A 14,817-nucleotide genomic window follows, 5' to 3' on the forward strand; every position below is an offset into this window, starting at 1 on the left:
TGTGTGTGAGGGAGGCAGAGAGGGATGCAACGCTTTTATATATCGGCTAAAGACAGAGGGGAGGGGAAAGGTGGAGGAGGGCAGAGAGAAGAGGAGGGAGGCAAGAGGAGGAACGGCTAAAGGTTAGGTTGGGAGGAGAGAGGGAGGAGAAAGAGGAGGGGGATTGCACATGGGTGGAGTGACACAGAAGAGGAGGGGAAGTGAGGGGAGATGATATGAAGGGGGAGATTAGGAGATGGGAGGAGGCAACACTGAGAAACTGGGAAAAAGAAAGGGGGGTGGGGGGATTAAAGAGAAGAGTGTGGGAGCACTGCACACAGAGAAAATGACAAGGGGAGGGAGAGAGGGGTAAAGGAAAGGGGACAGTTTATCTTTCATCCAGATATTTTGGGAACATTGACTCAGTGCTGCAGGCTGCTTCATTTAAGGTGGAACTAGCCGTAACCAGATCACGACCCAAGAGCACATCCCAAAGGCTTTGATTAAAATGCCTCTGAAAGGTTACCATTATATGATACGATGGGGTGACAGTGATTGGATACAACCTCAGGATCGCCTTGCTCAACTTCTGTTACATGGTTTGGAAAATCAAAGCAAGGATGTGTTTCATCTTTAGTTGATGTCACACTCACTTTTTTTTAAAACATTTTTAATTAACTATTAAAGTGACTCTGTCTCCAAATTTATTTTTGAAGCCTACTTTCTATCACAGCTTTCTTTCAGCTTTAGTTGCTGGATAGTATTAGGTAAATCTGGTGGTTGGTTTTCCTTAATTTAATGTATCATGCCTCTAACCTTCTTTAAAAGCAAAGTACACTCCAAAATCAAAATCCTTTTTTCCCTCTTACCTGTAGTGCTATTTATTAGTCTAGATTATTTAAGTGTGAGTTGCAGAGTGTTTGAGATATTGGCTGTAGATATCTCTCGATTATGTTGGAACTATATGGCACTCAGCTGATTGTGCTTATAATTGCCCAAATATACATTTGAAAAACTCAACAGCAATGTCTATTTCCAGAAATTATGACCCGGTTACTCAAGATAATCCACACACCTTGTTGTAAATAGTTTCATGTGAGAAGTATTTTATTTCTACCAAAATATACCTGCCAACCGTATCATTGTGCAGAGGGACGTGTGCATCCACTCATGACCTAGCAGTAGATGCACACTTCCCTCTCTGCAGTGATTTGGTTGGTGGATGTTTTTCAGCAGAAAGAAAATAGTGTCAACATGAAACCGCTCACATCAAGGTGTGCGGATTATCTTGAGTAACAGGGTCATGATTTCTGGAAAGAGACACTGCTGTTGAGTTTTTCATTTGTATTTTTGAGCTCTGGGCACCACAAAACCAGGGCCATCTAGCTCTATCATACTGGAGAGAAGGCAGACATCTCTACAGCCGATATCTCCAACACTCAGCAACTCACACCAAAAAATCTATACTGATAAATAGTGCAAGTGAGAGGAAAAATATATTATTTTGATTTTGGTGTAAACTGTCCCTTTAAAAATCACAATGCCAAACAGAACCAGTCAAGGAATTAAATTAATTAATCTCTGCCTCATTCTCTGTATATTTTGGTACAGACATTTAAGCAGTGCAGTGCCCAAGTGCAGCACCATCCTGTCTATCTAATTTAATTTTCAGTGTCCTCATTATTTATGTCCAGACAGCTGGCAGGTCTTCTCCTTCAGCACTTTTGCCCTGGCTTTTGTCCATTCCCCCTTTTCTAGCCCAGACAGATCAATATTGACTTTGTATTTAGACTGATATAGTAGTGGCTCAATTAAACACTCATCCCATTCTTTTCTTGGCCCTGACCCCACACACACACACACACACACACGCACACAGAGACAGAGGATACATCTTGCCAAGTCACAGCTCTGCACTGTGTTCACAGAACTGCCTGATGAGTTCACAGTCAAAATACGTTTCCAACAAATATCAAAGAGGAGATGGAGAGCTTGAGAAATAAGTTGGACATGAGCTTAGTGCACACAGAACTAGGAGACAAGTGGGGGAGGAAGCATGCTAAATATCACATTTAACCTGCCTCTTACACTTTTATTAAGATAACATTGTGACGGATGCACAGTATGGGAAGATTAAATACACAGTCACACACACATAAACACAGGATGCTCTTCATTAACCTGCTAATGGACGTTCCCACAGTGGGTCTAACACAGACAGCGCACACTTCTTCAGCGCAGCCAGGTTCAACAATAGCAGAGCGAGTCCTGGGAGGAACAGAGACGGCAGAGTCATTAACCCTGTTTCCTCTGCAGAGCTGAGGGGGTCTCGATGGGGTTAACTTAAATTTTACAGCAAATGTAATTACAAAGGGCACAACAACAGTTACCATAACACCCTTTCTTCCCTTTCCAGATAAGATCCCACCTTTAACACTGCACGCCTAAGGTCAGGAGTGTCCGAGGCAAACAGAGAACAACAGGAAGTCAGGTGTGGAGGCACAAACTGAGACACTTAGAGAGAGAAAAGTTATTTTTCGTGCTAAATGCTCGTTAGAAAATGATTCAAGTTAATAGAACCTGACGGTGGCTGCTCCAAAGTCATCGGCCACTCCAGCCCCTGCATCCTTTCACTTTTGGCTGTGCTGTAGGCATATTGCTTTATTTCCTACTTTGGCACTGAATTTCAACTTTTACAACATTTCAAGCAGTGACAGCGAGCTAGAAAAACAAGAGTGCACCACATGCACAGACTGTACTCTGGTGCTTTGTTGTTGTTTTGAGGGCCTGATTATGCAAAATACCAACTAGGTTAATAACATTCAGATACTTTACAGTTAATATAAGAACTAACAGCTGATTTAATCTGTTTAATCCATTTTAAAGAAAATGTTTCTCAGGGGAAAAATGAACCCTGTTGTGTACAGATAATGCTTAGTCAGACAGACAGACACAGACAGACAGACAGACAGACAGACAGACAGACAGACAGGCTGATAGATAGATTAAACAATCTTTAAAGTAGTGGTCAGAATCACCAGGAGCTCCATCATACAATATTATCATCATACTTAAGTAACAATACAGTATTACTGCCATGTTAAATGTTCTGTGACGTGCTGAGGGTTGTTGTAACATATATTTTCATTGCGATTAATTACCTTTTTTCAAGTACTATTCTCTCTAAAGGAAATCTCTGTCAGAATTTGTTTTACCAAATAATATAAGCAAATTTTCAGTCTGTTCATACCCGTCAATCATCTATTTTGCAACAAAATGAAGATTCTATTCTAGTTGACTACTAAACATTTTAATGTATTTGTTCTATTAATGATTTATTGATTTTTTTAAATTGAAACATGTCTGCGTATTGATGCAATATTGTCACAGCAAATATCATAGCAGAGTTCTGTACTGATTATTCTCCCACTGCTTCTTTTAAATAACAAACAAAACTTTGAATCATTCAAATGCACAGAGTAATCAAAGGTTAAATAACTGTCAGCTGCACTTGTTTCATGTTCCAGTGTCCCATGTGACAACAGCACTGGTTCTGAGTCCCATGAAGATATAATTTCTAAAATATAGGCCCTCCCATGGGCCCACCAGTCTACTTCACTGTTTCTAAACATTTGATCAGTGGCTTGTATTGTCAAAAATGGCTAATGGCCAGAAAACTGTAACAGAGAGAACAAAGGAGATTTGTTGGCCACAGGATAATGATATCAAACACTAACAATAGAGAGTGCGCTACAGTTCGAAACCTCAGACACCCTGCCAGTCCTTTGTTCTGTCAAATGGTCTGTTCCAGTCCCCATATGCTCACCTCTCCACATGCTTAATGATCACAGCTTAGCCCCCAGCCAACACACATGCTCACAAACACACCCCGAGACAAGCCCCACCCCTTGATGGTATGATAATCTGCCCCTTTAAATGACATTTAATGCATCATCCACGTGAATAAAAGGGGGAGCACCCGCCCCCTATCCTACCAGCTGCCCTCTCATACACACAGACACACAGACACACACACACACACACACACACACACACACAGACAGACACACACACACACACACACACAACCTGTAGGGGCACAGCAATGAACAATCTGTGGTCTGAAAAGCACTCATTCTAAATTAGTTTGAGGTCCTTTCAGTTAAATGTGTGATACTGAAATTATAAATATACTACAGATATAATGGGCAAGTGTGTGAACGTACCTGAATGTATGCTGTAAAGAGGGTTTGATTATTTTGTTGAACTTCTTGTATTTTATAGTTTAAAAATCTACTAAAATGTGCTAAAAAAGTTACCTTATAATGGGATGATTCTGCTGAGCAAAATCACTCAGCAAAGGTACACTGACATTGGTAACTGATTTCAAAAGACCTTGTAGAGGCAGTTTTGTTTAGTGGAAAATAAAGGAGTGGAAATTGTGAGTATTTTCTTGTCTCCTTCAGTTAGACTGATGAGGAAATGGGCAGCATGCCATACCTAAATAACCTGCAGTGAGAGGGCACACACAAACCACAGACACCACACAAAAAACTCCATAATCACACAAATTATTCAGTATACAAACATTACTTTCACTCGCAGGTGTATGCACGCTGATTTACAGGTAGACAGCCAAACCTGTTTGAGGTTGTTTATACTGTATTGGGGAGAGTATTTGTCTGCCCACCATCTAATCAGTCTGACCCCTCCAGACTGATATAAGCCTTACTAATCCTCCAACCCATCTCTGTAAATACTGCACAGTTAGGCGTAGGGGCAGAGTTAGGGTAATAGCCTTTTCTTTTCCAAAGGTTTTGCTAGTTAAGTCAGTTAAAATGGTTTCCATCCTGTCCTGGGATTTAGTTTAATTTACTGCCAAACCAGTAATGGTAGTATTACCGCTATAAGTAGAGGGGACTGGGGTTGGTTGGCATACAGCTATTTTCTTGCTGTCGCAGAAACAAAAATGTAAAATAAGAATGTTTGCTTTCTTTACCTGCACTCATTTGCCATCTTAAACCTCTGAAAATCACTTTTAAGGTGAGGGTGACATTTTAGTTTAACTGTGTCAAACATTAAAAAGTAGTTTGTGGACAAAAGGTGTTATAAATCTGTGTAAGAGATACTGGAAAAGTGTAAGATAAGATGAGATGTGAAAGTCAGTGATGAGTGATGGTAGCTGGCTGAAATAATTTCATCACAAAGTTTGGTCAACTGTGAATGTGGTTGGTTGGCACATGTGCAAACTAGAGATGCATAATATTGGATTTTTTGCTGATATTTAATTTGCAGATATAAAATGACCTATTTGGACGATAACCGATACAGATATCAATATATACACTTTTTCCCCTAAAAATTTTAGTAATAATCAAGTTTCTTCTGTACTGGAATTAATATCATATTATGCAAACTGTTGCCACCAGCAGAAAGAGACATAAATAAAACGCTTTTCTATGTATGTAATGTTCATTCATTGTGCAAAATACGGAAAATACTTAAATTTGGGGTTGATGTTTAGTACATGTTCACTTTGTCAACAACAAGAAAACAACGGTTTGTAATATTGGCAGAAATGAGCATTTTGGCCATTCCAAAATTAATCTTAAAACCAATATCTGCCGATGTCGGCAGATGACATGCCAATATCATCATGCATCCCCAGTGCAAAAACAATTTTAAAATTAACAGCTGTGACTATATAAACTGTATTTTGAGATTAAAACTATTCTGAAAGATTAAAAACAATGTTTATTTTGTATTATTATTTGACAAAAGCTATTAGACATTCCTACTGATGAATTGTGAAAAAAGGTATTTTGGTTTTAAAAATGGGCTGATATTCTATAAAATCTTCATGATTTACGGTTCCAGTTTGAATTAAAGGTTAAAATTGTTTCTAGTGGTTGCTTATTTTTTCCTTAATAATACCACTTCAACATTGTGCCATCCACGTAACTTTGATCACAAATTTTAGAAAACACTGGTGCAAATTAAGCCATATTCACATAAAGCTGAAACCTTAACCTTTCATTTGCTGTTGTCTAGAATTTTCTAACACAAATCATGCCAGAGAAATACAGCAGAGAGGGAAAGGTATGCCAACCTACCCCTATATAAAGGCTTTTTCATTATTCGTAAAATCCATTGTAATGGGAAGCATGCAGACACTGGACAGACCAATATTCAAGGTTTCTCACTACTTATAAACTTTTCGTCTGGTCAAGGAAACTAAGTCCTTTATACCATAGGTTTCCATGGAAACACAGAATGAAATCCATTAAAACTTCAAAAATGTGATTTTGCCTTAATTTGATGCACCTTAGACATATCTCTCTCCATAATTCAGTGTGCTATATAACAGTAATGCTGAAAGCTTTCGTGGAATCCAGAGATGAGCTTCCTATCAGAGCTCGGTATCTTCTTTCTGAGCTCAGTCACTGTTTATAACCGCTCGCCTCCACAGTGGAAAATATTCCTCCCTGCCCACCAGCCAACCAGACGGACAGACAAATACACCGGGAGACAGACAGCTCAGCCCAAACAATTGTCCATCCTAACAGAGATAAACTGAGAGAAAACTGGCCTCAGATGCACAGAGACATGAACACACACACACACTCACACTCACAGATCACAAATAAACACACAATTGCTTAATGTTTGAGTCAAGTCTGGGTCAATCAGTGAGAGGCATTTTAAGAGCCAAATGTAATGCTGCCCCTGTGACACACAGTACACTTGTTCCCAGAGGCGATCCACCCCTCAAGATCAGCTGTTCTTAATTGCTCCTTCCATTTCTGATCTGGAAGCGCGGTGATGAACGCTCATCACGGACCTCTCCTTTTTTGTGGCACCACCCTGAGGCATAAGTACATTTTGTCATGAACGCTGATGAGCACATTCATTCTCCCCGGAGGATAAACTTTGAGCCTCCCTTTCCAAACTGAGGGGCAAACAGGGCTACATTACATCATTTCCAGCAAACTTCCCAGAGAACAATGAGCTCAAATGAGCATCACCGATATGGTCTACTCTCTGGTACTGCTCAGCTAAAAACACAAAGACTCTGAATCTGTCAGCGTGTTAGCGTGTTGTTCACCACAAAGACTGTTCGTTACTGGTACCAACAACATTATCTTCCCATTACCTCTTTAACTGACTTTAGCAGTTTAGACAATAGATACTCAGTTGTCCTGCAGTTATTTCAGACATGAAGTAACCACTGCAGGTCACATAGGTACATCGATCGAACACGTTCTCATCCCAACTCATCACATGGTGCACCTTTGTCAGTGGACCTCTGCATCTACATATTACATCTTGGGTATCCTTCTGAATCTGTTGTTTACGCTCCGGGATGCCGCTATTGTGATGTCAACAAATGCACATGGTGGGATGACATAGCACATGGTTGTGTTAAAGGCAACAACAGCATGGATGTTTAGGATTAGGGGAAGGAGGCACATGGTACGGGGCAGAAAAAACATCACATTAAAATGGGAAGTAAACATCAAACTCCTGCATTAAAGGTCCAGGTTTGAGGGACTCCTCCACCTCCCCTCCTCCAGCCTTGTTCCATGCGAGCATGAAAAGGTGTCTTTTGGCGTCATGCACGTACGCCAAAAGCTCTGACAGAGCAGAGCCATTTGACAGGTTCTGAATGACCCGAGAATGCATATAAGGAAAATACAGGCATGGATGTTTAACATTAATACAAAAAATTAGCAATAATAGGGGGAAAACGATCTCTCTATATATATACCAATGTACCTACTGTATGTATCTATCTATATATCTGTGTTTTGAGACTAGGACAGCTCCCTAAAGGTCTGTGAAACATCAATCAAGAAGACCAGGAGTCGACTTGCGTTATGTCAGTCAAATCACGTCTGTTCTGACACTCTATGTTCTAGTGTGACTATTCTGCCATGAACCAGACGCTGGTCCAACTCCCTCCGCTGCTGTCCAGTGTGACTGATTTTTTGGCAGCCAGTGCATCCAGCAGCCCAGCAGGAGAGACTCTTCAGCCACTAGCTGAAACTAAAAAAATGACTAATTTAAGTTACTCAAAGAGGGCAATATGCTTACGGCTGATTTTCTGTGCAGTGTTTATGTAATCTTTTTTCCCACGGTGCAATGAAAATGAAAGAGAGCGGCTACTTGCTGCTGGAAAACGTCAAATGAATTGCGGCTAGTGGTGAGACAGCTCCAGGAACATCTTGGAAAATAAATAATGAAATATTAAATCTTTGGAAAATCTTTTTTCTTTCTGGTTTTTAGGTTTTGGAAGAATTGGCATTAGCTTGCCACAACTGAGGTATGACTGATGTCTATAGGCTACATGTACTGTTATTTCCTGTGTACAAAACAGCATGGTACACACTTATTGTGTTTGTGCCAAAACAATATGGTGATTACAACATATTTTATAGTGTATTGTGTATATTGAGTATAAATCTTTTTCTTGTCTGAGTGTTGTTCATATCAAAGATACATGTGTGTATGAGATATTGCTGACAGCATTCTGACATTACAGTTCGTCATAACTTTTCATGATAGAGTGCGTGCGTTATATCAGCCTCAGTGTCAAGACACTGGCTTTAGTGGATAATGAATTATGCATGTATTGTGTGCTTCCTATCACCTTTAGGCCAATATGCACTCATAAATCCAGTAGCATAACTAAAACACAGAAACGCCTCATGCACAACAACACAACATTTTTGGTGCTCTAACTTGCATCCCTTTCCAAAGCTTTACTTCCTTTCTTCAGAGCAGACAGCAGCTGTTCTGTGTTGACTGCAGAAATTGAGTGAACACAGGCTATGAAGAGAAAAAGGTGACGTAGGGCAGCTAAGATCACAGGATGATGGAAAGAAGAACGTGATGCCAACAAATCGATGAAAGACGAAGGATTCACAATTAAACCCAACCTCAACCTATGTTTAATCAAGTGCTATAGAGTGTGTGTGTGTGTGTGTGTGTGTGCCTGTACTTGCCATTGCTGCCCATATATCAGTGACCAGAGGCAGAGCTTTAGTATTCGCGGGGTCTCAAGGGGAGATCAAAGCATCTGCTCCATTCAGCACAGACTAAAGCATGACCAAACATCAATACCACCCCACCCCCAACACACTCTTCCCGCACCTCTCTCTCTCTCCCCATGTGTACATGTATAGGCTTCACCCACATTACACTTCTTATTTATTAATGCTTTTTTCCACTCAATTTTACCTCATTCTTTTTTACATTAGCTTCTCTCCATCTTCCCTAATGACATGCAAGCTAGTGTTATATTTAATCTCATATTTTAATTGTAATAGTAACCACTACAGATGTGCTTAGATTGTGTCATATTGTTGCAATAGCACAAATTTAACAGTGTTGACAGACAGCCTAAGGTCAACATGTAACAAACCACTATCACCAACAGGGAAGGCATGACACAAATAGCCATTTGAAAAAAAAAAAATAGGGTTTATGCCTATTGGTAGAAAAATCACATCTCTTGCAGTGAAACCATTTTTTTCTTTGTTCAAAATTGACGTTTGAAAACCACTTAGAAGACCACCGAAGCTACATAATCAAGCGTACTTACAGTGACTCAGCGACCAACTTCACTATTCACTTAAGTTATAAATAAAAGTGGAAAATAGCCACGAAAAGAGCTAGTAACCACTGAATTTGACCAAAATAAAAGGGCAGAAAAGGCACTGGTTAAGCAGGTGTTTATAACTCACAGTGTGTCGACGTGCAGTGTCTCGCTGTCTCCTGCTGTACTCCTCGGTGTCCCGGGACAATTTACAGTTTATTACCGTCCTCCTGCTTATTGAGCTCTTTGTGTGATAGGTCCATCAGTGTTACAGCGACGTCATCACGTACATCACGATGCAGCGTGGGTTCAACATCGGGGGAAATTAACTTCTCTTGATTGCAAATGCCTGTTAACACACTTATTGGAGAAGAAAACCCTGAATTGCAAATATTTAAGCTACTTAAGGGACGTATCGCAGACTATAGTGTTTCATTTCAAAGAAACTAGATCCCGTTAGTCAATAATTCAATCGAAGATTACGCGAAATCTCATTTAATTAATGTTTAAATATAAATTAAACCTCAGGCAAGAGGGTGTGTTCCCACGCATGCGTAGGTGGAGTCGCTCGTGCATGTCCCTGCTTCGGCATATGATGAGCATATAATAAAAGTAGCCGCATCCGTTCACATATAGGCAGAGGAGCTTCCTGCCAGGTATGACTTACATCAGAGACCAGTCCTGCTTGTTGACTGGTTATTATGTATCTCCAGTTTCAGTTGGGAGCAGCTTGGTTTCACTGCACGCGCTTATGCTTCCCTGCATGGTGATGTAATCTTTCTGTAAGACACATACACAGTCACACAGTCACTCATGCACATCTGCCTTTCATGAAGTTTTGGGTTCACGGACAAAAAAAACAGTGAGAGATTCATTGTAGTAATGCAACAGTCTCACAATCACAATTCATACAGTATCATTAAAAAACATTCTAAAGAATCAAAAACTACATGATAGTAATGCACAGTAACATGGCAGTATGTGATACCTTCTATCTGCTGTTTAATGGCAAATTTGATTGTGTAAATGTAAGTGTCAGGTGCAGATTAAATGAGCAACACACAATATTCTCTTTTACTAGAGTGTGGATTAATGTGACATATTGCTTATTTCTTTAACTTTTCTTTCTAAAAAGACTCCACTGTATGAAAAGCTGCTGAAATAATGTCAACGCGCCGCCTTCCACAGTGGGTAAATTCACGAGAGCCTTCAGAAATATGATTAACTACGCCCCTCTAGTGGTCATTTACTGTCATTACATATGAAATAGTTATATTTCATAATTCATGCTGCTCATTCATGATAATTATGCAGTTGTGAAATGCAACATTTAAATACAAATCTGCGCTACACGAGTATTTTCCTGTTATGCAACTTTAAACGTACTCTACTAAATCTAAATATTATACCCTTTTATTTTACAGTGTGTATGATTTTGGGTGATTTCAGGGCATCTAGGTGGACCTTCTCCCAATATAGATATAATAAACGCATTCTAAGGAATGGAAAAACATAGTATAGTAAGAAAACAAACTTATTCTTATTCCTTTTCTGCCAATTTATACCCCCAAATCCTACTCACTGAACCTATAAGTTACTTTTCAAATTTCATTTTTTTCATACTTCTCCTGTGAAATAAAAACTATTTATTTCCAAATTTGTAATTTTGTAATCCGATTCAAGGATTAAGTGTTTTTTATGGATTGTGAAAATTTTCCTACTTCTTAAATTAAACAATTTTACAAGCCTATGGAAATGCATTGTCATCAAGGTCTTTTTTTTTTTTTTAGCTCACTAGAGGTTAACTTTTTTTAAAACGTGGTTCTGGCAGATCAGTGACACTGCAAACCTATGATGATCTTTGTCAGGCAGCTGGGAGAGGAACCAAACTCAGACAATCCAGTCAACAAGAAGTTCAGTGATTGTAAAAGTCAGAGTATAAAACTTACTGGCATGGCTACCAAGTCCGAGCAGTAGTAACAGAATCCACAGGTCAGCAGGAAGAGGGCATGACGAGGTTAAGCCAGGTACAGATCAGGGTATGAAGGTATGATGCAGTTTTAACAATCGGAGAAAGAGCAAAGTGGAGATGGGCTAGCATAAATACTGAGGGGCAGGTAGGCAGGTGGATGTGGAAGTCACGTGACTGAGTAAAGTGACAGAGGTGGGAAAGTCTGGGGACATCTGGTGGATGGATGGAGAATTGCACGTCTGGAGAGTTGCTCGCACGAGTCTGAGTCTGCAGGGAAGAGAGACCAGGTTGAACTGAGGAACAGAGAGGCAGAGTAGACAGAAATAAACACAACTGGGTCAGGTGTGACAGGACCTATAGAATATGATACATTGTTATAGATTAAACTACTCAACACTATATAAAGTAGTTTAAATTAGCTAAATCTTCACCCTTTGAAAACTGAGCAAATTGGCTCAATTTATTTCAAAAACATGGGAAGAATGCAATGTGCAATTTAAGAAGAAATGACCCAGAAATTAGAACAAAGTTAGTAAAATGTATAAGAAAATTAGTTTAAATAAAGCAGGAAAGTAATAAAAAACAAAAACAAAACCAAGGAAATTACGTGGGGAAAAAACTCTTAAAAATTATAATCCTTTAAAATAATTTTAAATATATAATTACGCTAATTATCAATGTATATTTCCCCATTGTTGTTTTTTTTTTTTAATTTCACTAATTTCTTGCACTTTGTGGAATATTTCTTGTCAAATTGGTCATTGCCTTTTTTTTCCCTGTGTTTTTGAACAACATCAAACCAATCTGAGTTTGAAGGTTTAAATACTTGTGAAAGGCGTCTGAATACAGCACAAGAAAAGTGATGTGGATTCAGGTTTCAAAGGGTTAAACAACCACAGTGGTAAAATGCAACATACAAACTTATATTAAGTCAAAAAACAGACATATGGTAAAACACTGATAAGGAACATTCTTCCATTCATCCAAAAATTATCTGCTTTGAAAAAAGCAGGTAAAGGCTGCTGTGCTGAGGGAACACACATATTAATGATGTAGAGACACACGGTCACACATGTTGTCTAATTGGACAGTTAAGTATTCAATAAAGCCAGCTGTCAATAACCAAAAAAAACTGCTTTTGAATTTATGACTTGACTGAAAATGAATTTATAAACTTTTCTGCATCTGCAGAAGTACGTCTGCGGCCTGATCACTGTAACACAAAGAAAAGAAGCAGCGGCAGACAGCATTTGAATATAAAAATATATCAAAATTGTATAAACATCAGTGTGGCCTGAGAAACACATCAAGCACTTCAGACAAGGCTCTGCAGAGGGAAAGCAGTTTCTACGGTTTCACTCCAAAGTCACTGAGTCATTAACTATCTGCTCAATCATGCATTTTTACAAGGTTAGCAGGTCAGCTGCAGTCTGCTGTCAAGATGAAATCTGAAAAAGGTCAATCCAGTCCGGTGTTATTGAGGGAAACTGAGGGAGGAGGAAGAGCCATTCATAAGACCAAAAGTCACAGGCCCTACAAAACACCTGACGGTATGTTACTTCTAACTCTTTATTAATTTAATTTAAAATATATAACAACACACAGCACTTGATGTGGTTTGATATATGAATAACGAAGCAAGTGACCTTCAGTGAGCCATGTGAGGAGTTTTTTTGCTCTGCCCTGCTTGTCCATATGGCAGTTAAAGCTGCACCAACTGTCATTCACTAGTGACGGTTCACTGTGCATTCAACTTCAGCATCAGACATCTGAAATATGATTTCTCACCTTCTTACCCTCGCATATTTACACCAAGACCGAAATAATGAACACAAAGCAGATCATTCGTATGAATCATCTTTGTCCTTTTGTGACTCCTGTGCTGCAGACCGAAAACTACATATAGAACACCATATTACTTAATGTCATTAAGCAGGTAAATAAAATTTTGGGCCAGTGGGTTGGGCTGACCTGTGTTTTCTGCATGAGGAGAAATAAATCAAGAAGTGATTATCTTGTACAAATTTTTATTTCACTTGAGTTCAAGTAACCTTAACCACAATTCATTTGCCATTGCCAGGATCTCTTCCTTTAACCAGAAACTATTTGTTTTAACTTAAAAAATGTAGCTGCCTTAAAATTACAAGTTGAATGAATTTGAGAGGTTGTAATGATTTTGTAATGATTCAAGTTGTCTTCTCAAATTCAGTCAACTTAAAAAAGGAAGGCAGCCCGAACACTAACGTTTAAACAAATAGTTTCTTTTTTACAGTGCATGCTGTAGTTGCCATGTAGAAGAAATTAATGATTAAAAAACATCATTGAACATAATGTGGGGTTTTTGCAATTAGTAAAACATCAGTGTAATCATACAGCTCCTCTTAGATGTGACAAAGGTTGGATTCAGAGAGTTTAATCAGCACATGAACTCACATGAAAAAGTCTCACCGTTGATGTCCCATAATGGTTGTATTTATAAAACCAGCAGATGTACAAGTATCAAATGTTAAAACACAATTGACACAGTCTAAGATTGCAGCCGGTTTCAAGGTATGCCGTGGTATGAAAATTGACAGTTACTATGTACCTTTACTAATATTTGGTATTGAAAATAAAAGCAAATGCTCAGAGAATCTTTATTTTAGTAATTGTAAAAAAAACTTTTTAGACATACCTCTATTAACATTGTTTCAAGTTTCAATTATAATTAAACGTTTGTTCAACCAAACGAAATGAAACCTTCTGTTTTCAGTTCATTCTATAATACTGTGAAACTCTGAGATGGTTATACCACAAGAATTTCATATCATCGCAACCTCAATACAGACATTAGACCAAGTTTGATCATAGATGTAAATCAATCAATCATTCTTTTTTTTACTGTAGTAATTGCTGCTGTGTGCTGCAAATGGGTCTTACTAAAAAGATTACACTGATGAGGAATAGGAAAAATTAGCCAGTTAAGAGCAAGGGGAGTTGCCATTCATTGACCAAAGTAATTGTATCTGTCTACACAGAAAGGATTTTGTAAAAAAAAAAAGTGCCATAAATAAACCATCCAATAATATTAATAACAAAATGAACACAGTCTTCAGCAAACATCTTTGGTCGTATGCGTACTGTATATAAAACTATGTAACTGGTGCTTCCCTATAGTGGGATTTTAAATCACACACTCACTCAGATCACTGGCAACAACACTGTAACATTCACAAGCAATAAAAACAGTACGATTACTTTTTTTTTTTTACATAAATTAGTATAGTTT

This window comes from Plectropomus leopardus, chromosome 6, assembly GCF_008729295.1.
Source record: "Plectropomus leopardus isolate mb chromosome 6, YSFRI_Pleo_2.0, whole genome shotgun sequence".
NCBI lineage: Eukaryota > Metazoa > Chordata > Actinopteri > Perciformes > Serranidae > Plectropomus > Plectropomus leopardus.